The sequence below is a fragment of the Arachis duranensis genome, chromosome 3, assembly GCF_000817695.3.
Source record: "Arachis duranensis cultivar V14167 chromosome 3, aradu.V14167.gnm2.J7QH, whole genome shotgun sequence".
In the NCBI taxonomy this organism is placed as follows: Eukaryota; Viridiplantae; Streptophyta; class Magnoliopsida; order Fabales; family Fabaceae; genus Arachis; species Arachis duranensis.
In genome coordinates this window covers 25,984,635-25,995,899 of record NC_029774.3, presented here as the reverse complement: position 1 = coordinate 25,995,899, position 11,265 = coordinate 25,984,635, and the positions used below count along the sequence as shown (strand labels likewise).

The window sequence follows — 11,265 nt, the reverse complement described above, 5'->3', positions numbered from 1 at the left end:
TTTGGCACTGTACAATTGCCTCAATTTTGGCCCAAGGTTGTATCCATTTAAACCCCGTACCTTCTTGTCTTTCTTAGTTATTTGCTAAGTGTTCTAACTAGATCTTGTGCTGGCTTATGACAATATTTGTCTTATGATATACTATTATGAAGTAATGCTATTGTTTGCTTGTAAATATTAATAAAATTATCTAGCTATCTTCCTATGAATGATCATAAGACATATGAATGCGATACAAATATACAATGCAATGTTGTTACGAGAATGCCTAATATTAACAATTATAAGACACGATACGATCATAATATGTAAAATTAACATAAAATATAATGATTTTAAATTAGTACAAATTGATGTAAACATTAAATTCATTTATTATTTTGATTTTAATGAGTTTACTCTTTTAATTATGATAAAACTATAAATTGCAAAAGCTTTTACATTACAGTAGTATATGTATTTCATTTACAATATTGTTGAACATGTATCAGATTCTACAGTAGCTACTTTGAAATACGGGTGCTATATTACCGCGTTGTTTTTGGGAATTTTTAATGGTTACCATTGGGATCTACGATAATCTAATGTCCGATAGAAAATGACAGTTTTAGTTTAGGTTTTTAAAATTGAAAGAATAGTTAATGCGAGTGAAAATGCTATTTAACATTAGTAGCTCCAACACTGCAATGATGTTTTCGGTTCAAATAACCGCATCCTCTCTTCATTTTGTAATATTTATTCCAAAATGTTCAACTTAGTATACAAAATCAATTTAACTCTAAACTTCTAACCCACGGTCAAATGTCAAAACCAAGATGTTGCAATTGTAGGTCTTAGAGCCAAAGACAATGTTTGAAAGAGTTCAAAAAAAAGCAAAAATATCTGGAAAATGCGGGGAGAGGGGGAGTGTTCGTATTTAAATGAAGACCCATAAAATTCTTACTGAAATAGAAACAGAGAAACTATTTGCAAGTAAATGAGAATAAGAAGTTTAAGAACAGTAGAGTTAGAGGTATCCATTCCACGGAAATTCACAAAATTTATGCAAATAGGCAATTTATAAAAAATATGTCATAAAGTGAATCCTCTTAATTTTTTAATTGTTTAGTAAAATATAATATTTTATTATTTAATATTTTTCACATTTTTTTAGTCTCATTTAAGAAATTTAAGATGAAAGATTATACTTTACTAAATAATTAAAAAAATCTATTTTCAACATGACATGATTTATGTTTTTTTTGAAATATGAAGTACCACAATTTGACTACTTCGACTACAAAATTACCTTTTTTTTTTCATTGTCATAATCTAATTGTGTTTATTTATAAAAAAAGTTTAACAGAGAAAATATTATTATGATTTAAATCTTTTAGTAAGATTTTAGATTGATTTAGTTTATTTGTTTTGATTCTAGTCCTATTTGGGTAATTTTGTTTTAGTCTGATCTGTATTTGAAACTTTAAATTATGTTGCCTTATGTTAAATTTTTCAAGAACGGTATTATGGTTTGTGTTAAATTTTTAAAAAGTTTTTTAAAGATAATAACCATATATATTTACAGAAATAAAGGGACAAAGGATATTCTTAAAAATTTTTAAAGATATCCATTTCATCCTTTAAGACACTAATAAAGATATATTTGGCTCCAAAAATGAGCATGTTTATTAAGTTTGAACCATTTAAAACAGGTTTTTTTCTTTCATTACTTTTTATTTAGTTTATTATGATAATTGAAAAAAGGTTTGTACCCACTAAAAGTATGTATCCTTTCAAGCTAATTCAAAGAAACAAGTGCTGATGACGAGAGAATAGTTTTTTAACGTTCATATGGCTCTCTTATATGTACGAGTCCTAAAAATTATAGAAAAACTAATAACATATGCAAAATTTTATTAAGTGTTTAGGATTTTCTTTGTATATTTTTCCACGTAGAATAACTTTGTATAGATTAATATTTGTCATTTAGACTTATTATTATATATAGCTAAATTTTTAAACACAAAATTATTTCTGCTTTAAGATTATATCTTGATAAATTGTTATAGAATTCAAAAGCTGTGAGTGTTTCACACACATTATCATAGTATGAGACTAAAATGAATAAAATAATAAAATAATATTTTAATCACCTTTAAATTAATATAATAAGACTGAAATAATAAATATTATATATTCAAAATAATTAAAATATTATTTTACTATTTTATTAGCATTCTCACTTTAGAGATTTTTTTCATATTGTTTATTTGTAATATGATATAATAGTGATTAAATGTCAAATCTAATTAAGAGACTTGAGGAAAAAAATGTTTAAAATTCTTAAATTCATATAATCTAAATTATTATTAGTCTCAAAAAATTTAAGAAAATAAATATTTAAAAATGTTAGATATTTGAAGTTTGAGATAGAAGAAGGTAATGTATGTACTATTTTGTGTTTATATATAACACAAATCAAAGTATTTGAAAAGGAACTATACATACGTACTCTTTCTTTACAGTTAGATTCTAACTTAGTTTTTGTTGTTTAATAGCCAAGAGCTTGATAAATAAGTTTTTTTAAATCTGATTTTATTTCAAATTTTTTTTAAAACACAATTTAATCCCCTCCTCCTCAATCTTTGAGTCATTTCACTAATGCATGCCATGGTTCAATATGATTGCTAGGTGGTAATGATTAAACTAGAGAATGTTTCAATACCCCTCTTAATTTGAATTTGCTTGATAAAATACAATTACAACAGTAAATTTAGTTTAATTTGTGGACACATTAATTGACTGGAAGTTGAGTTTAACAATATTATATTTAAAATATGTTATGACATAATCGTTATGTTTGAAGTACCTAATAATGAACAATTAATAGCTAGATCCTCTTAATACAAACTCAAAATGTCATAAAATTTTCAAAAGATTCAAAATAACTTTTTCACACTTAAAATTCTAATGTTATCGGGTACTTATCATAGCATTTCTTTCTGCACTCTAAAAACTTAGTTTGAGTGTTCCAATAGCGTGACAAACATTTGTCGATACACTCCCTTCTAGATTCGGCTGCAATACAATAAGAGATAGAGCCCAAAAATGTTTAGGATTAATGTTATGGAATTCATCAACAATGGAATAAATAACTTCAATCAACAACATTATTACTATATTATAACTTTATTTTATGTAGGCACAAATCTTTTTAAATTAAATTTTTGTATTATATATTTAGTGTAAAATATACTAAATTAAATTATATTTTAATAACATATATAGTTTAAGATAAATATAAATTGAAGAGTATATTTAAAATTTAAAAAATTAAATAAAATATTTTAAAAAAATATTAATGTTCTTAAAATTTTCAGTTCTTATGTTCTTACTTTTTAAAAACATTGAATGAATTGAAATTTTGTATTCCAAAATTAAAAACTGTTACGGCCTGGCCCAAACATCACGCGGGCCGACTCGACCCATAGGTCACCCGACCCGAACGGTCGGGTGCGAGGCGCTCAACCACCGACCCGGACACGTGTTCTTGACAGCTCCTACTAAAGCTGTATGGGAAAGTTTTGAGGAAGGTGGGTCTACGTCACACATACCACTTTACCCCTATTTCTTGCCTGCGCCACGACTGACTAGAGCGTCGAAGTGTCTTTTCAGGTGGCACTCCCTTCACGCGAAGAACTCGGGACGTCGACTACTCCAAATTCAGCCCCACAACCTAGAACCAGGCCGTACCCCTTCTTATCAACCCGAAGATCCTTCCGAACCGTTCGATACCCGACTTACCGAACATAAACGTAGTTTTAGTTTTTTTTTTGTCACTAAACACAATATTCAACTCTAATTTCTTAATCTAAGTTTCAATCCTAGAAAACAAACAATGTCTAAGAGATGTAGTTATCAATTTATTTTGATATATTAAAAGAGGGACTAAAGTAGTTTATAATGAACTAGTAACTCCTAGGTTCTCAAGTTCTCCATAATTTTGACATACCTTGTAATAACATATATAACAACATCTATATAACTAACCTAGCATCTTATCATTTTTCACATTTAATTCTCCAGATATATATTAAATTCTCCCTTAAAACAAAATCATTAATTACCACAATTCAATAGCTAGCTTTATGCCTTCATGTATCAAAAAGTTATATATAAGTCTTCCTTTAGTCATTGAATAGTCTAACACGTAAAGAAGATATTGTAGAGAATGTTAATTCTAAGAGTAGTTAATAATGAACTAATGACACATAAGTTTCGCATGTCAATGCTAAACCTATCTTGTAAAAAGATTGAGAATAATATCTAGATTTTTTATAATAAAAAATTACTCTAAAAAACTATTAGAAATATTTAATTCTTAAAAAAAATTATAATACTAAAATTATTAAAAAGAACTAAATTTTTTTTATAATATTTAAAAAAGACCAAATCTTTTTATAAAATTAAAATAAATGTATTCTTAATTAATTATTTATTTTTTTTATGACCTTTATATTAATAATTTTTATTTCTCCTAAAAATTTAGTAATTTTTATTAATTTTTTTATTTTTGTAATCTTTTATCCTTTTCTCCTCTCGTTGGGTATAACAAGATAAACCTAATATACAAATCATGTTTAGATGTGGCAATGGTGCAACCATTGAACATAAATCTAAGGAAAAAAAAAAGTCACATAACACAAGATGCATGAAGTTTTCTAGTTTCACTCTAGTATACAATGAAAACCATAAAAGTTTTATAAGAATGATCCATTATTTGGTGCGGTGAACGATAACTATCTTAGAATTCTAAAAACACATCATTTGTAAGTAAATTTTACTTCTAGGAAGGAATTTTTTTTAATGATGTAAATCTTCACAATGGTTCTCGTTCTTGTGAGATGTTCATAACGGTTGGATTTGTATATTAAGTTTTTATTGTTAATAAAAAAATATGAAAGATCACAAAAATAAAAAATAAATAATTAATAAAAATTACTAAAACTTTAGAAAAAAATAAAAATTATTAATATAAAAATTATAAAAAATAAATAAAAATAATTAAAGATATATTTATTTTTTTATAAAAAAGTCTTTTAATTTACGGTAATTTTTTCCTTTATGATAACAGAGAAAATAACATCTATATACTTCACCTACTATCAATCTCGTTATTTTTCACGTTGAATTCTTCAATTATTTATATATTAATTTATTCCTTAAAAAATTTCATTATCACAATTCATTAGCTTTTATGTATCAAAAAGTTATAATTCTTCATTTTGTTGAATCTAATGTAAAGAAGATACTATAGCGAATGTTAATGAAAAATGTTAAAGGATTAATAATTTATTATTTTTGACCAACAGCTAGTCAATCATTTTTAAAAGTATGGCCTAAAAATATATTATTAGATTATTAGACTAAAAAAATAATTAATAACTAAAATTACTAATTAAAAATAAATTATGTTGACTCTATAATTTTTGTCCAACGTTAATTTTAGGGTTAAGTACTAAAATCGTCCCTAACGTCTTGGGTCAAAATCAAAATTGTTTCCGACCTTTTTCGTTATTAAAATTATCCTCAACGTTCAAAAACGCTTTAAAATCATGCTTTTTACCAATTTTATTTTTTTATTACCAAATTACCCCTCTCATTACAAAAATTATAAAATAAAATAAAATAAATATAAAATAAATAAAAAAGAAAGGAAAGAAAGGGATATAGAGAGAAATGGGGGGAGAGAAAGAAGGGGGTGGCTCTGCTCGATGGTGACGGTGGTGGATCTCAGTGACGGCGACGGCGTTTCTCGGCAGCAGAGGTGCGGCGGTGGCTGAGCACGGGTTTTTCCTCTTTCTCCTCTGCTCCCGAGCTCTCTCTCTCCTTAGATCTCACTTGCTCTCTTTCTCCTCTGGCTTTCTCTTCCTCCAGCGACCACCACGGCCACGACGCACTCAACGACAGCAGTAGTTCGGCGATGGCCCAACAACGACGACGACGAATTCCTTGCAGCAACAGACGCAATAGTGAACAACTCCTCCTCTCACTCACGCTTTCTCTTCTCCATTTTGGGTTCGATAACGGTGGCAGTTTTGCGGCAGATCTTGGGGGAAGGAATGGAAGCCGCACCGCCGCACCGCTATACCGCCGTCCCGCTGCACCGCTGCACCGTCGCACTGCCGCCTGTGATCTGCCACTCTTCTTCTTCTTCTGTGAACTAGATTTTTGTTGTAGAATTTCTGAATTTTTTGTGAAATTTGTTATGGAATCTCTATAATTTAATTTTTTGTGATTTGGTTTAAATTTGGAATATTGTTGTTGCTAAATTTGTTGATTATTGTTCAAAGTGCATGTTGCTTGAATTTCTTTAAAAGAAGATGAAGAAGCAGAGTAAGAATAAAAGAGGAAGAATTTTAGTTTTAAAGTTTGTTGATGGTTTTAAATTTTGATTATTCTAATTTTTTGAGTTGTGATTTTCTAAGTTATGATTTTTTGAGGTGGGGGTGATGGTGGGTTCTGGTGTTGATGATGATAGTGGGGTGGTGGTGGTTCTGTTTTGAGTTTTATTGTTCTTCTTCTGATGGTGATGATGACGACCATGATGATAATGGTAGTGGTGGTGGTGGATTCTTGTTCATCTTGGACTTCTGGTTGATTTTGGTTGATTTTGGAAAAAGTTCTGATGATGGTGATGATGACCATGATGATACTGTTGGTGGTGGTGGTGGGTTCGCGTTGGGCGTAGGCTTCTGTTCTGGCAGTGGGGATGGTGAGGTGAGGAAGGTGAAGAGGAGAATGATGATGATGAGGGTATTTTGGTCTAAGAATTCGAGAAAGGGTGATTTTAAAGCGTTTTTGAACGTTGAGAATGATTTTAATAACGAAAAAAGGTTGGAAACGAATTTGATTTTCGCCCCTTACCTTAGGTACGATTTTAGTACTTAACCGTTAATTTCATGTATATAAACATTTTAGAATTTGGATCCTCTAAATTTTAGATTTTCATTTTAGAAGATAAAGTGAGATATCTCATTATTGAATATTTACTCTCTCATATTTTTTCTTGATCCTACTTATAAAATAAATAGTGATAAATCATACTTTATCCTCTAAAATAAATTTCAAAATTTAGAAAATCCAAATCCAACTTTCCAAATAAAAAATGTTTTTGGTTGCAACGGAGATAATTTTATATCAAGGGCTTAAACTCCAATCTCTCAGGTTCTTTGATATCTAATTAATTCTTTATTATTAAAACTAACAAAAATTGTTTCCCAAAGTTTTAAACAGCAATAAAAATAATTTCAAAATGTGAAAATGACAAACAATCTCGAAATTAAAGGATTAAAAATATGATTAAAGTGACAAGACGTGAAGTAGGGTGAAGTTTGCAGATACTATTTGTCATCTTATTTGTTTTATTAAGAGAGATGAATTTCCTTCACATCTGGTTATTTTATCATATTTTAAATCTTTTGAGAATATTTGTGTAGTTTTTATCTTTTAGAGAAATTTTTGTTAAAGTTTAAATATTTGAGGAGTATTTTTGAGTTTATTATTATTATTAAAAAGATAATATTAAAATTAATATAATATTTTTATTATTTAATAATATTTTTTAAAAAATATTATTAAAAAATAGTACCAAAATATAAACAAAATTATCATTTTAATTTAATAACATTTTTATAGTTACTATCCCCATCATAAATATAGGTGTATAGTGTATTAAGATCCGGATTTAGATTCTCTAAAGTTTGAATTTTATTTTAAAGAGTAAAGCGTGATCTCTCATCATTTATTTTATAGGTGAGATAAAAAATAAATATAAAAAAAATTATTTAAAGATAAATAATAACACTTTACTCTTTAAAATACAAAATTAAAATTTAGAATATCTAAATTCCATCGGATCGGCCTTAGTTCTAATACTAATGGTAGGGCTAGTATAGCTTTTCAGAAACCACACATGACATCTAGTGGAAGAAAAAGGAAAAAAAGGTCAAAAATGAAATTTTGAAATATTGCTTTATACATACATGATTTGAATGACTTCTAAGTATCATGATTTGCTAAAATTTCTCTTTGAATATTGTAATTTTGTCATAGATGAATTCCTTAGATATTATCTCAATAATTTAATCTTCTAACAATCACAAAACAATGAAGAATTTATCACATCAAATATGCATAAGATATTTTAAGCTAAAAAAGATTCACAACATCCAAATAAATATTCACAATAAGTTATAATATTTTGGTTACCATATGTTTTCGGGAACCGACTAAGGCAGTCTTGTCTACAAATTTGAAATTCCTCTGGATCTGAATACAATACTCTGCAATGTTGAATACACTTCTTCCTATTCTCAGCTGTAGTATAATAAGATGGAGTATGAGACTTTTCAAAAATAGCATCATGGATTCAACAAGAAACTAAACATAAAATCTAACGTAATAAAACAGATAACAAACTTTAATTAGCCTAGTAATTAGCTAACTAGTTCGATTAAATAAATATTAAGAATTTAAATTCTATCTTATAGTAATTTATTGACTAATGACAAATTTTTAAATAAAAATTAAATCTGAAATGGAGGACTGGAAGGTTTCGTGGCTAACCAAAAATAAAGTAACAAAACTGATTCAAAACTCAAATAAATGTTTGAATAATTTGTTACAAATTTTATGAAGATAACTTCCAAGTATTATAGGTGTATTCCATGGATATTCTCGTGATTCATTAAGCTCTATATAGTCACAAAGAGTACTAGTATAGTAGTATATAATTGATCATATAAAATATTCATATAATAAGATGATATAAAAATCTAAACTCAAAATTACTTACAAAAATTAAAAAATATTGACAATAGCTTAGACACATACTATTGGTGTTTAGTCTAGCGTGCTTTTCGTGACATCTCTTCTTGCATGCGTCCAATGATCTCGAATATTCCGTGAAGCGTTTTTTGCACTCATCTAAACACATAGTTAGATCCTCTGAAGCTGTATAATAAGATGGTATTTGAAGATGTTTAGGAATAGAATCATGAGCAATGGTAAAACAAATAACCAATCCAATAGTCAACATTGTTAAGGAATGTGGCACGTTGTTCATAGCCATGAGCTTTTTATTTCCTATTTGGCAATCAAAATTTTTCCATAGAACAAGTTTTATATGCAATATGATTATAGGACAAGGATATTCCTCAGCACGTCCCCTCCTTGTAGTAAAACATTAACTTACTATTATATAAAAGGATTCTCATTGTAGTAAAGTGTTGTTTTAGAAATAATTTAGTATTTTATTAAAATCAGTTACCTCTTGAATTCTACAAATAATATATATATATAGAAAAAGTATTGCTAATAAATAATTTCTAACCAATTAACTTTAAACAATTATATTTAATCATTATTAATTTGTATTTAAAAAATAAAATTGAAATAATCACTAATTAATAATAATTAATTAATATGAAATACAATTTAAAAATATTTATTGATTTATTATTAATTAGATAGACCCATGTTGATTAATAATACTATTTGATTGTGTAAGAAGTTACATGATTTTACTGGTGGTGGTATGAATTACTAAGTACAAGTGAAATTAAAGAAATATTGGAATTTTAATATCTATGGATTGCCATGCTTAGTGGTGGTATGGTGAAGCTAAGGAAAAGAATTTCCTAGTTATTAAAAAAAAAAAACAATAAATTACACAAGATACAATAGTATAAGTAGTTATTATTTTAAGCAAATCGAAATGATCATTTCTTCATTATGAAAGGGGAATCGGAACACTTCAAATAATTAATTAATATGACAACTTTCTTTTCAAGATTGTAATCTTATTTAAATTAAACTGTTAGTTCTTTTTGAGTTTTGATGATTGACAAATGATAAATCTAATATTAAATTTTTATTAATTCACTATTAACAATTTGTTAATCAATTTTTGAAGTACTAAAAAATATTTCTTTAAGTAATTTATTACAAACTAAAATTGTATAAACCTCGAAAGGGTTTATTTATTGCTCAAGTACCTTAAAATGTAAGTCTAAGTTAAATACTCGTCTAAAAAGCAATGTAAGTTTGCGTTTTAGACTTCGGAAGTAAGGTATATGACACTTTAAGATATGATAAATGCACTCAAATTCAATAGATACATTTTGACTCTAAAATATGACTCTGCTTAACAAAAAAATATTGTTATATTTGCTAAAATGTCTGTACCAAGCAAAAGAAACTTGTTCTTCTTGCACATTTTAGGGAATTGACTCACAACAAAGGAAAAAAAAAAGGGTTTTCAATGTCTTTTTGAATTGTGTTAAAATTGTTGTATTTATGCTTTCAAAGCGTTCTTTATTTTCTTCATTCTTTCTTCATTGTAAATCTCATAGGAATAATGTTAAGTTGTTTGTAATCTAAGATCAAAACTCAATTTTCTCTTACACCAGATTTACAAACACAAATATGAGATACTTCTTGCAGTTGATATATCTTAGAACCAAGATCTCAGACTCTGTAAAGTGTTTCATACATACTCTATCTTATCTTTGTAATATGATCTATTAATGATCAAGTGTAGCTTGAGAAAACTTGACATGAATATCAAATTTAAGGTTCTTAGATTACTTTGACTTAAGTCGAATTTGACCTAAAAAAACTTGAGACAATAGTATTTAAAAGTTCTTAAATTAGTGAAACACTTATTTAAAGAGTAAAATTTCCAACTTCATTGATGATTAGACATAGACATTATTAGTCGAACTAATATATATTTTTTGTTTACATCTTCTAGACTCCATTTTTACCTATTTATAATTATTAATGTAATAAATTTAATTTATACTTCATTTTTACCTATTTATAATTATTAATGTAATAAATTTAATTTATTTTTAGTATTTTTAACTTGTTAGAAAAAATAATTAATTTAAAGATTCTTGTATATTTTAGAGAAAATGAAATTCTCTTTTTTTACGAGATACCAAAATAATAATTTTCTCTTTTTTTATTTCTAAAATATACGCTTTTTTTTTACAAAAATTGAATAATATACACTTTAGTCTATTTCACTAAATTACTTTTTAATAAATATATTTATATATAAATTTGTGATAATTATTTGGTATATTCAAGAAAAAATAATAATGTAAAATACACTTATTATTATTGCTTAATAGATTTTATTTATTTTTAATATTTTAACTTGTTACAAGAATATTTAATTTAAAATTTTATATATTTCATGATTAATTATAAAATATT

At 26.6% G+C, this 11,265-nt stretch overlaps 1 long non-coding RNA gene across 1 annotated transcript in view; it reads right to left on the bottom strand.

Moving 5' to 3' along the window:
* Nucleotides 1-2,825: 2,825 nt before the first annotated feature.
* The window catches only part of LOC107477990 (uncharacterized), a 12,150-nt gene continuing 3,710 nt past the window's right edge, over nucleotides 2,826-11,265 (bottom strand). Inside the window, exons 3-5 of the long non-coding RNA XR_001589864.3 lie at nucleotides 8,875-8,994; nucleotides 8,251-8,358; nucleotides 2,826-3,057 (exon numbers count right to left, since the gene is read on the bottom strand). This is a non-coding gene — a long non-coding RNA (uncharacterized LOC107477990). The remainder of the gene's footprint in view (nucleotides 3,058-8,250; nucleotides 8,359-8,874; nucleotides 8,995-11,265) is intronic.